Here is a 13,045-nt window from a genome sequence, read left to right on the forward strand (position 1 = left end):
GATAAGGAGCCTTTCCATGGCAACACAGGAAGCTTGATGCTGAATGTGAGCTTCAGCATCGGCGGGAATCAGACACCACAGGCAGACTTGGCAAACCCCACAGCCATTGAGAGCTTTGTGGCAATAAGTCCTGAAGGGTCTCTGCCTCTCATAGGTTTCTGGAGAAGCCCTCTTTCCCAAGTCCAATTTGGAACCCCCATTGGGGGGTAGCTGACAATTGGATACTATGATATAGAGGGCAATAATGTAGCTTCTGGCTGTGATGGGGTATTTTATGTAGCCATGACCTTGTTTGTATAGTAACAGCATCGTGGTTGTCATTTATGGAGGCCACGATGACTGTGACTCATGTCAGTTGCAAAGTTGAGCTGTTTGGAAGCCACTGTGTTGTTGGGCTGTGCAGTCATGGCCGTGCTGGTTCACGGAGGCTGCGATGTCGCCGTGTCCTAATGCTGGTGGGTTCTGTGCTGTTCTACTTGGCAGTGTATGGCAGCCACCCAGTTCTTCTATTCTGGATGGTTCAACCCAGTGCTTCTCAGACTTTAAGGTGCTTTCCAATTACCCAGGGAACTTGTGAAGAAGCAGGTTCTGATCCAGCAGATCTGGGGCAGGGCTAGAGAGTCTGCATCTAACAAGCTCCCAGCAAAAGGCAGTGCTGCTGGTCTACAGACCACACTTGGAGAAGCACTATCCCAGAATTCCCTGCAATAATGGAGATATTCTATTTCTGCACTGTCCAGTATGGTATCCACTAGCCATGTGGCTCTTGAGCTCTTGATATGTGGCTAGTGTGATTGAGGAATTGACTTTCAAATAAAATTTAATTTCCGCCAGTTTAAATTTAAATAGGCGCACATAGTTAGCGGCTATCATATTGGACAGCACAGCTCTAGAATGTACTGTAGTGTGTATCAGAATTCCCTAGAAGCCTTGTTTGAGCACAGATTGCTGTCCCCCACCCCCGCTGCCGTTGCTGTGGATTGGGGGTCTCGGGATTTGCATCTCTCACAGGTTCCCAGATGATGCTGATGCTGTGGGTCGGGGACAGCACTCTGAGAATGACGCCACCCACTAATCTCCATCCCTGAGCACCTCTGGATGCCACCTGCAGTAGGACAAAAGGCTATATGCCGCACCAATGTTATGATTTGATTTGAACTTACCCCTGATGGCATGCAAGCTGCATTCCATCGAGGGAGGTCTTGTGGGAAGTTTAGGTGGGAGTGTTTTTTCGAAACTCCCAGAGGGGATCCCTAGTGAAGGCTGGCCTCTACAAATTCAAAGGTTCCTATCTGAGAGGGACTTCAGAGATCATCTGATTTGCACTCCCAGTTTACAGATGGGGAAACTGAGGCCTAGCCAAGCACAGTTGGCTGTGAAAGGTGCCACATGACACCAAGCATAGAACCCAGGTTTCCAGATTCCTAGTCCAGAGTGGGTGCCTCTGCTCCATGTGCCCCTGTGCCCGAGCTGGAGGAGGAAAGTGGCCGGGACACAGACTGCGGGTGACACGGGGCCCCGCATGCTCCATTCTGTAGCTGAAAAGAGGAGGCAGCTCGGGATGCCACCCCTGGCTCCAGTTGTCACCACCCGGAGGCTACAGCGCTGTGATTTTTCTCCTTCTTTCATATCCCTCAGGGCAATTTGGTTGGTATTTAGCAGCTCTGGTTAAAAAGGAGAGAAAAAAAAGACACGGGAGAAGATTGAAATCATTGGCGGCAATACTATTTTGAGGACCTTATTTATAAATTTCAATAATCTCTGCCGTTCTTGTTCCCAGTGCTGAACATGCTAGGACAAACCCACCACGGTGACATAAAATTGCTGCCATTTATCAAACTCCCGCTGTGAGCCAGACGCGGGATCAAGTCCTTTATATTCCCAATCTCATTAAAACTTCACAAAAAGCCTACGAGGGAAATGTTATTGTTACCATTTTTTAGTTGGGAAAATGAAGGCCTAGAGTGATTAAATAACCAACCTGGGTCACACGGCTTGTAAATGGAAGGATAGAGATTTGAATACAGTCGGCCTGATGCCAAATTCTGGGTCCTTTTCATTGTGCCAAGGGGGGTAACCTAAGAGGTGCCATGAGCTCCCCAGTCCCGCTTTTGCCCGCCTCAATCTTTCTTAGCATCCAGGAGTGAAGACAAGACACCTGAAGAATGAATCAGCCTGGCCCTGAGCCAATGAGCCAGGTGTATAAGTCAGAATGATTTTAGTTACAAGTAACAGAAACCTGACTTAAAAGAAAAAAGAGAGTTACTGGCTGTGTCCCAGGGAAGATGTGTTCAAGGGAGAAGAATATGGTCTTCAGGTACATTTGGATCCAGGGTTTTAAACTATTAATCATTGGGAGTCTCTCTCTTTTTCATTTCCTGCTTCTTTTTCTCTGGACGAGTTTCATTCTCAGGCAGGCTCTCCCCATGTGCTGGCAAGGATGGCATTCAACAGCTGTAGATCCACATTGTCCTTAAAGCTGGGGAATCCCAGTGAAAAGAAAGCACCGCCCGCCAACCACAGCTCCAGCCAGAGTTCCAGGGATGACTCTCATTGGTTCAGCTCTGGTCATGTGACCCTTCACTAACCAATCACTGCAGTGAGGGGGATCCGGGAGTCTAATTATACAGACCTGAGACTTATAACTACTTCTGAAGATGGGATCTGTCTTGTCTGTGTGTGTCTTTGAAAGTAGGATATATTCTGTTACCAGAGAAAGCATTAAAAAAAACCCCTACCACTACTGCCATCTGCTAACTTGGTCTACACCGTAAACTGAAGGCACCTTCTCTGCTAACTGAGTGGCCTGGAATTAGGCTGCTGTATGTGTTATTCCAATTCTGCATGTTTTTTTTGAATATCAGCTCCCCGTTTAACCTCCTAACTACATTATATATCCTCTGGATGCCAGCACCTGCCTCACCCGTGGAATCTGAGCTCACTGTACCCCTTAGAGCTGATCGTATGGACTGCTGGCTTCTGGTGGGGCAGGGGCATGTGTCTTAACCTTCTGGCTTCCTGGCTTCTCCTCAAGGTGCCCTTAGTGGCTCTTCCTTCCACCCTGTAGCCATCCCAAGACCCCACTATCCCCTGTGAGACCACCTCCAGCCATACATTCTTAGGGAGAAGGTCGTTGAAGGAACTTGGCTTCACATTTTCAGGTACCTGAGTAATATCTGGTTGGTTGGACATATCTCCGTGTTGCTTAGAAGTAGAAAGTGGCTACTCTGATCTGGAAGATCCAGACTTTGGCAGTCCATTTCTTTCTCATTCATTTATTTATTTTCCCAGGTGGGGATTATCCATGGGCCCTACCAGCCTGCCAGATGGCATGTCCCCACTGGGGACATGCTAGACTTCATCATGATCTTTTGGATCCTAGCTCCTGGGCTGCTCCACCCCTGGGACCAGCCTTTGTGATGAGGTTCCTGAACCTGGGGCCCACCCTAATGCCCCCTCCTCACACCCTAACATTCCTCTTTCTCTCATTGATCAGTGTAGCCTCAGTCCCATGCGCTCTGATGCCGAACTGCCCTGATGTAGGGCAGGGGTTATTAGCACAAAGCAAAGGAGTGAAGACTTACCTAGGGAAGGACTGGTTAGCAAACATACCCAACCCCCAAGTTGCTAGTCGCATTAGGAAGAAAGGAAGGAGGTGTAGACAAATGTCAGGTGAGTTAGGACAGGCTGCTTGGAGGAAAGCGTTGCTTGTGAATCTTAAAATTACATACATTATATGCATTGAAGCATCTTCACTATAAAGAAGAGCCAACAAATGCCATACAACACTTCCATGCCTCTCTCCACGTGGATGGATGGAATTGTTTGGGCGTCTTCACCCAGATGTGGTAAAATGCCTCTTCTGTGCCAGGCATGAAGGTATACCTGTATCATCCTACTGGTTTTAACTCTCATAATCTTGTCCAGAAGGTATGACCTGTCTTTAAGTGGCAGAGGATTTGAACTCAGGTTTGCCTGACTCCCAGGCCAAAGGCATCATTTGGATAAACACAGTGGTGGAGGAAACCCTTGAAGGCCCAGGGACAAGGTGGGCTGGGGATTCAGTAACAGAGCAGATAACAGATGGCAGAGACTGCTTAGGCAAAGGGGCAGAGGCTGCGTGAGAAGGGACCCTTGCAGAGCTGACACTGTGGGTGACACGTACATAGCAGGATGCTTGGGCCTGGGGTCAGAGAGTTTTGTGTTGACACAGTGGGCTGTAGAGAGCCTCAGAAGTTTCCTGAAAAGGGAGTGCGGGGTCAGAAATGGTATTTGAAAAAGATTGCTGGTGTAATTGGGTGCAAGGCAGTATTTCAAGGAAAGGAGGAATTAGGGAGACATGTTAAGAGGAATTGTGTGCATTGCCTTGATTCTCAGATGAATCTAGACTTTATTGCCTCCTGGAAAGTGGCTTCATCCTCAACCCCTTTCTTGTCTCCAAGAGAGGTCTGGAGGCGCCAGTAGACAGCAAGCGTTTCCTTCTCCCTGTGACAAAGAGGCCGTGGTAGCTGGGTCACATGGAGAGGGATTTTATTTCTCCTGGAGAACAGGAAATAGGCCTTACGGGCCTGGCTACCGCTTCTGCACAAGTCTTTATGAGCTGTGAGAGTTAAGATGGTAAGGCTCCCATATTTTGCATTTTTAAAAAAGCCAAGAAAGAAAATGTTTTCCCCATAAGAGAAACTTCAAAGATTCGAGAGAATAACACGCTAAAAATTATTGAAAGGCGGCCATCGCACACATCTTGAATATCGCCGCAAAAGAATGTGCCGAAGCCAGGCAGGCCTTGCCACGGTTTAAGACCTCCTTTGTTTTTCTTCATCGCTTGCAATCAGATGCAGGACCCAAGCTGTTAGGCATTTAGCTGCGGCCATCTGTAGGGCAGGCTCGCCAACCGGATTCTTTTTCATCCAGAGGAGAAGGCTTACCGAGGCAGGAACTATTGAAAACATCTCTGCACTTTCAAAAAATAAAAATTTAAAACCTCCTCGCTGCCGTTGAGGGGAAAGGTGGCCTCCCGATCCTCCCTGTGGAGCATATGGGAGTTATTTAGGGCAATTACGCAGAGAGGCAGAGAGTGGTCGGCCCCAGAGCCTGGGCCTGCGTTTATTGGTGGGATTGGGTTTGGCCAAGTTGTTTAAACTTGCCGAGTCTCAATTTGATCACCTATTAATTGAGATAATAATATTTGCCCAGACTGTTTCACAGGCCTGTTGAGAAGATCAAATGAGGTTGTGTTTAAATGTGTGTGTATGTGTGTGTGTGCGCACACACCCCCATTCCTGCTTGAGAGAGAGGATTTCTGCTTTTCCTGTGTTTTTACTCCTTTTCCACGGGAGGGGAGAGGCTTGTCTCATGGGTCAGAATTTGGAATCCATTGGCTGAGGTTTATTGAGTCCCCAAGTTCTCGGCAAGCCCGTTCTGCTCCAGCCCTGACGGCCTGATGGAGCCAGCTGGCCTCCGTGGACCTCATCACTCAGCGGGTTGTGGGCAACATTGGATGCAGGGTCTGCAGGTCATAGCACATCCCTGGACAAGCCTTACTGTGATGGTCCTGAGGTGGGAGGTGGGAGTTTCACTGTGCCCTATGTTTTGGTGGTGACTGGGCACTTTCCCGGCATGAGTCCAGCGGCTAGTTTGGCTCCCAATGGATGAGGATCTCTGGAAGGAGAGGAAGGGGTGAGTTTAAGGCCTGGAAAACCCTACAGGGACAGAACACGTTACTCGGGGATTGTTATTGGACCAACAGGGAAGAGTGACTTCTGGCAAAACTGTGAACGTTGCAAAGTACGTCACTGGGCAATGACCTCCTCTTTCTGCACTTGAGTTTTCTCACTTCCTCCACTGATTTCTGCAAAGACCTCAATGCATTGAAACCCTGCTTTCCAGAAAGACCCCAGTGACAGTCATCCATACTTTAAAGAGAATTGAGGTTCATGTGTCCTCTGTCCCCAGTGGATTTGCTTTTGAGAATCAGTGCTCGTTATGGAAGGAAAGCTTCCATCATCTGTTAGAAAGATTTCATACAGAGGGGTTAGGGAAGGGGTTCTTTGATATTCTGCCCCCTAGATTTCCCTCTCTGCTTCCTAATTGGAAAACTGGCCCAGTCCACTGTCCCTAAGAACACAGGGGCTTGATCCTGACACTCCTCTTGGGACACACTCAAAGCCCTTCTAAAGACCTGTCTCTACTCTTCATGTTAGGGAAGGGGCAACAGTCGACAACTCCAGTGTCTCTCTGAGTGAGTCTTTAGAGACTCATTTATGTGACCCACTGGCCTCAGAACATGAATATCATGGCAGTATAAATGCCCCTAAGTGGTTGAAAAGTAAAAGAAAGAAAAAAGGTATAATTAGCTTATTCATAATTGTTCCTTCAAGGAAAATGGAGCATTGACCTTGTGGAAAGAACCAGTTTAACCAAAATAACCCGCATTTGCTGAGGACTCACTCTGTGCCAGGCCCTGGGCTAAGTGCTTTGCATTGCAGTTTGCATTTAAGTCACTCTTTGAAGTGGGTACTATTATCATATTCATTCCTCAGATGAAGAGACTAAGGCTTGGAGAGATTAAGTAACTTGCCCAAGTTCACCTAGCTTATAAGAAGTCAGAGATGGGACACTGATTCAGGTCCGTTGGATCTGACACTAAAGTAAATGCTCTTGATCAGCCATCAGTGGGTATCTCCTCTAGCTTTGCTGATGTGCCAGTTGTTTTACCCACAGTTTGCTTGTGCGTAGGAGAAAACCAACTATGGTGCCTTAACCAAGCAACAGTTTATTTTCCCCACATAATCAGAAGCTCGCAGGAGAGCAATTCAGGGCTGATTCAGGCCCTTCTATCTTTCTGTCCCCTCATCCTTAGCATGCCTCTTCCACCCTCATGGTCACAGTGTGGCTGCTGCGCTTCGCTGCTTTACACCTGCATTCCAGGCAGAAGGAAGTAGGAAGAGACAAAAGGATTTTTCCTTGTTGGGTTTCATCTTTTTAACTTGGGGTAGCTGGTTTCCTTAGAAAATTTCTTTTATATCTCCTTGTCCAAAACTATGTCAGTGTCATCGTTAGCTGAAAAGGAGACTAAAGATGGAATATTTCAGCTTTCTCACCTCTAAAATAAAGGAAGGCAAGAAACACAGGCCTGGGAGTAGTTAGAAGGAGCCAATCTATAGTTTCTGCTCAGCTTACACCTTGAATGCTTTGCTCCAAAGGTTACCGGTGGGCATGGCGGGGGCAGAGCCAATGTTTTCCTTAGAGTGAGAATTTCTTTACATTAACATGCTGTGCCAAGTCAGCCCTTGCTTTCCTTTGTCCTGCCTGGGTAGCAGTGTGCATGCCTCTACTTGCAGGCTCAGCCCTGCAGTTGCCCGAGTCAGCACCAGAGGGTGGGGTGTGGCATTGGTCTTGTGGGATCCCAGGGTTTCTCAAGTTTAGTCTTTCCTCACGTCTGCTCCATGTCAGCCCAATTAGAACCACTGACTTGAATTCCAGTTTCCTTGCTCCAAGCCCCAAGCCCCAGCTTGTTTGACTGTTGGGGGTTGGAAATCCTCCCTGAGGCTTGCTGGCTGTTACGGTTACCCCACCAAGGTGGGATCAACCCCTCCTCCTAAAAAATGTGGCTCAGATATCAAGGCTGATGATGCCACAGATGCACTAAGAGAATAGGAACGGATTTATTACTCACATAATGAGGCTTTCTGAGGAGAGGAGGGTAGGCCCCCAGGCTGCTCTGACAATGACACGAGAACACAGGGAAAGGAGATTGGCTTGGGGTTTTATGGTGGTGTCTTAGTGAGCTTGGGCAGCCATAACAGAATACCATAGACTGGGTGGCTTCAACAACAGAAATTTGTTCTCAAGGTTTTGGAGGCTGGGAAGTCCAAGATCAAGGTGCCGGCAGATTCAGTGTCTGGAGAGAACCTGCTTCCTGGTTCATAGGTGGTGATCTTTTCACTGTGTCCTCACATGGCAGAAGGGGCAAGGGAGCTCTCTGGGATCCCTTTTATAAGGGCACTAATCTAATTCCTGAGGGCTCCACCCTCATGACCTAATCACCTCCCTAAGGCCCCATCTCCCAATACCATCACTTTGGGGGTTGGGGCTTTAGCATGTGAATTTTGGGGGGACACAACAATTCAGTCCATAGTAGGTGGCCAGGGGGTGGGGCCAAAGTGAGTGTTCCCGTGCACATGTGGTTTGATTTCCTACCTATGCCTTGGCTTTCCTATTATCTTGCCTAGCTGTGGGGCAGGTGGGGAAGTAGAGTGGTGGGATTTGGAAGCTGGCAGCAGTCAAACATCCAAAATGGAGTCAGATTCTTTATTACATTGACTCCCTTGGGCTTCCCTCATGTACATGGTCCTTGGGCTGTGACCTGATGCCTGGGACAGGGAAGACGCTTCCTCCTGACTTTGGTTACCACTTGCTGCCTGACCTTCCTCAGCAGCACCCTGCCCCCTGAATGCGTTCCCTTGAATCTCCATGTGCTCCTGATCCACATTCTATTTACTTATTTATTAAAAAATTTTTTTGGCCGCACCACGCAGCTTGTGGGATCTTAGCCTCCTGACCAGGGATTGAGCTCAGGCCCCAGCAGTGAAAGCGCCGAGTCCTAATCAGTGGACTGCCAGGGAATTCCCATGAGCCACATATTAGTTCACCACAGTCCGGACTTCGTCTACTAGACCCTGGTTAACCCTCCCAGGGCCAACTGGTCTGCAGCTGGTTGGTTTGGTTCTTCTCTTTTTCTGCCAGCTGAGACCCAGGTATTACGCAGAACCATGTGGTCACAGCTTTTGGGGTGAGTACCTATGTGGCCTACTAAAATCATGCCATGAAGTCTGCCAAATTTGTGACTTTTAACCCTGGCCTCTCCACTAGACCTATAACTATTTGCACCCAGTGAGGAATGAAAATTCTTCATCCTCCTCGTCTTCATCAAAGATTTCTTGGGCATCTCCTGGTGGCCCTAATCCATAGCATAGCACTTGGACACTCAAGGATAGAGGTGTGGCCTCCTTCCTGTAGGGACTTGCAGTCAGATTGGGAGGCAAGATTTACACATTGAAAGAAAGAAAAAAGAAGAAATAGGTGCAAATAATGGGATAGACGAGGCAATGATTTCAAGAGCTCATTGAGGGTTGGTGCAATCAGAGAGGCTTCCAGGGGGAGATGGGCACTTGAGCCAAGCCATGGGAGGGTGCCTGTGATAACCATAGGTATGGGAGCAGCCATCTGCTGCCCCTCTTCCAACCTATGTTCTCCTGTCAGTGATCATTGAGGGGAATTTGATAGTGTGAGCCTATGATATTCAGAATTCTCTAGGATGATGATTCTTATGGGGGAGCTTATTAGAACCACTAAGAAGGGTGAGGTTTGGGGTACCCAGAGGTCTCTAAAACAAGAGTGAGTCCAGTGGAGAAAAGAACCAAGGTCCCTAATCCTCAGTCTGTGAGCTCTTCCCTGATGCTCTCCAAGTGTCTTCCTTACGAGAAGGAGGAGAATGATCCTCCCTATTAGATCCTTATTCCAAAATCCACAATGAACAAGCGTTTTATAATCTAACATAAATCTTGGTGATTACACTTTTTTTTTTTTTTTTTTTTTTTTTGCTGTACGCGGGCCTCTCACTGCTGTGGCCTCTCCCGTTGCGGAGCACAGGCTCCGGACACACAGGCTCCGCGGCCATGGCTCGCGGGCCCAGCCGCTCCGCGGCATGTGGGATCTTCCGGGATCGGGGCACGAACCCGTGTCCCCTGCATCGGCAGGCGGACTCTTAACCACTGCGCCACCAGGGAAGCCCGGTGATTACACTTTTAAAAAAAATTTTATTTATTTATTTAGGTTGTGCCAGGTCTTAGTTGCGGCTCACAGCATCCTTAGTTGTGGCTAGCCTGCTTCTTTGTTGTGGCAGTGTGCTCCTTAGTTGTGGCCAGCAGGTTCCTTAGTTACAGCTCATTGCCTCCTTAGTTGTGGCATGAGAACTCTTAGTTGCGGAATGCATGTGGGATCTAGTTCCCTGACTAGGGATCGAATCCAGGTGCCCTGTACCGGGAGCTTGGAGTCTTAACTGCTGCACCACCAAGGAGGTCCCAGTGATTACTCTTATTTTCATATGAACGAGTTTTAGGCAAGTCATTCTACGTATTTGGGTCTCAGTTTGCCCAGTGGCCTAATGTGTAAATGGCTACACCAGTATTATAACCCATCATTATGTATCATTGTAAATTTACATGGCATTTCTCCATATACAAACTTATTTACTTCATTCATCACAACTCTATGTGTGCTACTTTCTATATTTTATGGACAATGTAGAAAGGTGGGATTTGGAGAAATTCGGCATTTTTTCTAATACTCTCTATGTGAGTATATGTAAGTAAAAGAGTCAGACTTGAACACAGATCTTTTGGATAACTTTTATGGCTTTGCTGCTTCTCAAGATACGAAACAATCCAACCATGCAAGCCAAGCCCATCGAAAATCAAAAGCAAACCCAAACTCTTTGTGATGTCGGTTGGGACAACATACCTGAAGATTCCTCGAGGATGTCCAAGTGCTCTGTGAAGGGGCAACCATGGCTATTACTGTTCTTCGTTGTGCACTAGCCCAGCGCAGGCAGAGGTGCTCTGCTGAGGAGGGCATGCGCCAGGTTCCAGGAAGAGCATCTCATTTTCAATTAAACTCCATAGCGGATGCACAACTCAGTTCTCAGCTTCCTAGGATGCAATATCTGCATATGCTGGATGCCGAGGTCTTCCGCCAGCCTGAGCAGTTTGGCACTGTCTTTGGATGTTGATGTGTTTTTGGATAAACACACACACACACACATACACACACATACACGGCCCTTTCTCTTCCTGTTGTTACCATATTGGTCCTCAAGTCCTTCATGGTTGCATTACAGGGTGAGCTGGAACTCTTGATAAAGGAGTTCTGTACAGTGATGACAAGAATTGATTTCCAATTTCCTGTAGAATGATTCTATCATTGCTAGTGACTCAGGTAATTTAGCTCATTTTCCAGGCCTGCCTGGGGGTTGTAGATCACACCGACAGCTTCTCAGTCATGCAGGAGGGGGATTTTGACAAGATGAGAGAGGAGACATTTTCAGAGAGTTTTGTGCTGGGGGTGGCCAGAAGGGAATGGCCGCCCCAGGGCTTCGGGCCCTGCGGTGTCCGTTGAGAGTAACCATGTCTTGGCCGTGATGGGGAAGCTGGCTTGTGGTTGGGTTTCTGGGGGGCTGCCCAAGATACCCCTTTTCCCTTCTCCATACGATGTTCAGTCCTGCTCAGCATGAGAACATCCAAAGCCCCAGCCAAAAGAGAGAAGGGATTAATTTCCAGTAGTTTCCTCCATACCAAATACTCTTAGATGGCATGTGTCTTTTTTTTTTTTTTACGGTACGTGGGCCTCTCACTGTTGTGGCCTCTCCCGTTGTGAAGCACAGGCTCCAGACGCGCAGGCTCAGCGGCCATGGCTCATGGGCCCAGCGGCCATGGCTCATGGGCCCAGCGGCTCCGCGGCATGTGGGATCTTCCCAGACCGGGGCACGAACCTGTGTCCCCTGCATCGGCAGGCAGTCTCTCAACCACTGTGCCACCAGGGAAGCCCAGCATGTGTCTTTTAAAAGATTGAACACACAGACTGGTTTTTCTTTCTCAGTGGACTCTATTATAGCATGTATGATTCTTTGCATTTATTCATGAATTCATTTTCATCTGCCAAGCTTGCATTGATTGTGCACTGGATGCTGGATGAATTTGCTCGCCCTGGAAGGCATGTTGAAAGGACTGACAGTGTTCCACCTCCCAGAGTCATCCAAGCAAAGCAGAACATGGCCGTGTTAGGACCAGGAGGCCTCCTGCGGGCTGTACCTCTGCACTAAAGCCTGATTCATTTAATCCTTATGACAACCCTATCAGGTGGGCCCACGACTATCTCTAGTTTGCAGATGTGGAAACGAAGGCACAGCAGACAAGTAACTTGCCCAAGGTCATACGAGGAGAGGGGCAGAGCAGAGATTAGAACTCAGGCCATTTGGAAACAGTCTGTGCTTCTAAGCCTTGCACTATATCCCCCAAGGGTGGTGGATGAATATAGATGATTTTCCATCCAGTGGACTGAGTGGAGCCCCTAGAAGTTGATTAGCAATCACCCTGCTTTTATTAGGATTTTGTCAAAGTCTGACAGCACAAGAAATCTCTGGAGGCCCAGGAACTGAGCACATCCATGCATATGTGCAGGTGTGTGTGCACGGACACATACGCATGCACACAGGCATATACACATACACACACTCACATGCACACACACACACACACACATGACAAGAGGACATAGCTCAAGAAGCCACAGAAGCAACGGTTCGTGACACAGCTCTGCAGAACAGACACACTGATTTCTCCCTAGTCATTCAGCCAAAAAATTAGTTTTTAGAAATCATTGCCGAGCTACTTCCCAAACCAACGCTAAGCTTGAGTCCTGTAACAGGAAGCTGATGACCAAGTGTGTTCTGAGAACCGCCTGGGATCTGGGCTGTTTGACAGATATTATCATATGCAAACGTTCACATACTTTACTCTGTGAGGACTGTTATCCCCATTTTACAGCCGGAGAGACTGAGGCTCAGGAAGATCTCTCCAGATCACAGAGCTAGCAAGGGACAGGGACAGGGTTCCAACACACACCTCCTGAGTCCCGGTCCACTTCTTTCCAGAATAATACAGACACCGCTTCCCACGCATGTATTTTATTTTGACATATCGGCTCTCTAAAATTGATCCGCCAGATTTCCTCTGAGTGTCAAGAGCAGACCCAACTGCCTGATTCCTGTTCTGAGAACCTGGCCTGTGGTTTGGACAAGGTTCCAGTGAAGGCTCTGGCTTTGACCCTCATTTCTCATCCTATCAAGAGCTCCATGTGGGCTCTGTGCTCTCCACCTCATAGCTTCTCCGTGGAGTCTGTTTGCTCTGATTGGCTCTTTTCCCCACCCCTTCCAGAATTCGTGTCTGCCAGTCATGTTGGCTCTCATTAATAGCTTCCGGGGATG

Source organism: Mesoplodon bidens (assembly GCF_964165515.1).
Source record: "Mesoplodon bidens genome assembly, chromosome: 15".
Classification (NCBI taxonomy): Eukaryota; Metazoa; Chordata; class Mammalia; order Artiodactyla; family Ziphiidae; genus Mesoplodon; species Mesoplodon bidens.